This window comes from Apis dorsata, unplaced genomic scaffold, assembly GCF_000469605.1.
Source record: "Apis dorsata unplaced genomic scaffold, Apis dorsata 1.3 scaffold_499, whole genome shotgun sequence".
Lineage (NCBI taxonomy): Eukaryota > Metazoa > Arthropoda > Insecta > Hymenoptera > Apidae > Apis > Apis dorsata.
This window is the reverse complement of record NW_006263730.1, coordinates 418,059-420,269: the sequence shown is the minus strand read 5'-3', so window position 1 is coordinate 420,269 and position 2,211 is coordinate 418,059.

Sequence of the window (2,211 nt, the reverse complement as noted above, 5' to 3'; positions counted from 1 at the left end):
TTTCATCGAGTCTCTCCAATTCTTTATTTTCTGTGTACAGGAATGTGTTTCACGGAATTGGTGTGTAATCGAAACTTCATACAATCTCGTCCCTGTTTCTTTAAACGAAATTAAATTTAAACGTCTGAATCTATTTAGAAACGAAGAAATACGTATATTTAGAATATTAAATTGAAAATTCATTGTTTCGAAAGGTATTTCAATTTAAATATACGTGATTTTATCTTCCTGATTTAATTTTCCACCCAGTTTAAGTGCCCAGTTTCGTGAAACAAGCGTGTACACATAACCATCGCCTTAGCAATTTACATTTGGTACGCGGTGTATCCACGTTTGCTCAAACAGTTTACAAGACAAACGTTTCTAGGTTCTAGAAGCTGCGAATAAACATTTAACAGAAGGCTATCAACTCGATGTTCCCGAATCGCGTGATTTCTCAATTCCGCCGCCTCCGCGGCGTTGTTGCCACGAAGAATCAAAATCACTCCAACGTCTTGCACGCACGTGTTAATGGAGTGCACGTGTTAACACAAGGCGTCCAACGTTGAAATACGATTTCGACAGTGAGCATTTTAAGCGGTATACGGCTCTTTCCTCGACTTTCTGTCTATCGTTGTTGAAACCACGCGCCATTGTTTTCCGGTATCTGCCGATGGTGTATCCGCTTAACAACCGCGACGCGTTATTTCGTTGCGTTGTCGAGAGCTGTTGCACTACGACGTGCATGGAAAACACGCTCGACGTGAGAGCGAAACCGCAACCGCTGCTTTTTATCTCTTCCTCCAACTATCGAGCTGGATGCAAGAGTTTCTTGCATCCAGAGGACCAAGGTTTTCGATGGAAAGAGATAAATTTGGCTAATATTTCCTATTAACGCGGATCTAGAGTGAAAGGGATAATACGAAAAGTAGCCATCGATCTCTCTTCCTTTTCGTTTACCAAAATTGTTCGGCAAACCGTATCGAAAATCTGGATTAATTTAACGATATTTTGTTCCAACAAATTTGAGAAAATCTCCCTTCGCGAGCATTAAACGTCACCCCAATATCATCGGGTAAACAGATTTCGATAATACGGGGTTTAAATTTAATTTCTACCTAGGGCGCCCTTAAACCCTTAAGACCATCATCGACCAACGTGTTGGTTCATCAATTCTTCATCCCTTTCGCTCTTCCAAAAAAAAAAAACAAGTTTCGTCGATCGTTCGGAAGAAATGTTAATATTTATCGCAATATTTCCAATTTTTGACAGAGAATTATGCCTGAAATCAGACGTCGTAGTGTTAACATGAAGAACAAAGTCCCTCGATGTGAACAGAACACCAAGATCAATAATTGATATATATATATTATTAGGCGGGGAAAATTACCTAGATGAGAGAGGGATTCGAGTGTCCCAACAAATAAGCAACCCCTTATCTCGTAGGAAGAGACGTTGAAGACCACTCGAATCAACTTGTCCCGATTCAAAACGTTCAATGGAACGTCTCTTGCTTGTATTCAGATCTTTCCCTCGCCTTTTTCTTCCTCGCTCGTCTCGAGGAGGTTTATAATATTCGAAACAAATTCGTCTCCGTTTTTTTTCCTCCCCCATTTATTTGTATTCATTTTGATCGATATATTTAAAAATTACGTGTCCAACACCGAAAAAAAAGAATAATAATCGGTTTATACATTTTTTTCTTCCCTTCATTCTCGTTCTTTCGTTCCATTCATCGAGAAATTTTCAAACTCTAAATTGCTTCTCCCCATATTTCCTTTCTTCGTTAATTCACGATTTTCAAATTTCGTATTTTTATCATCGAAATATATATATATATATACCGGAATCAAAAATTTAATAACATCGAAAATTTTATATCGAAATAAGTTTTAAGGAGCACCCTCGAATATCTCGGATGGATATCGGTTGAACGCGCGGGGAGCCAGCCAGCTTCGCTTAAAAATCGCCTCCTCCCTCCCTCTCCCTCCCTCCCTCATCGGCCGTGTTATTAAAAAAGGGCCGGGTTTACGAGATTCCGCGAGCGTCTCGGCGTCCATCGTCGCTTTTGTGCGTTGTGTTCCATTAAATTCATAAGGTTTAATTAAAAACTCGTTTATGCTCGGTGCACAGGTGAAACGCTCCGCGTTCCTAAAGCCGCGTGGTCCAATTCCCACGAGTGGCCGCTCGAAAAATGAAGAAAAAAAGGAAGGAAAAAGAATGCGAAAGGAG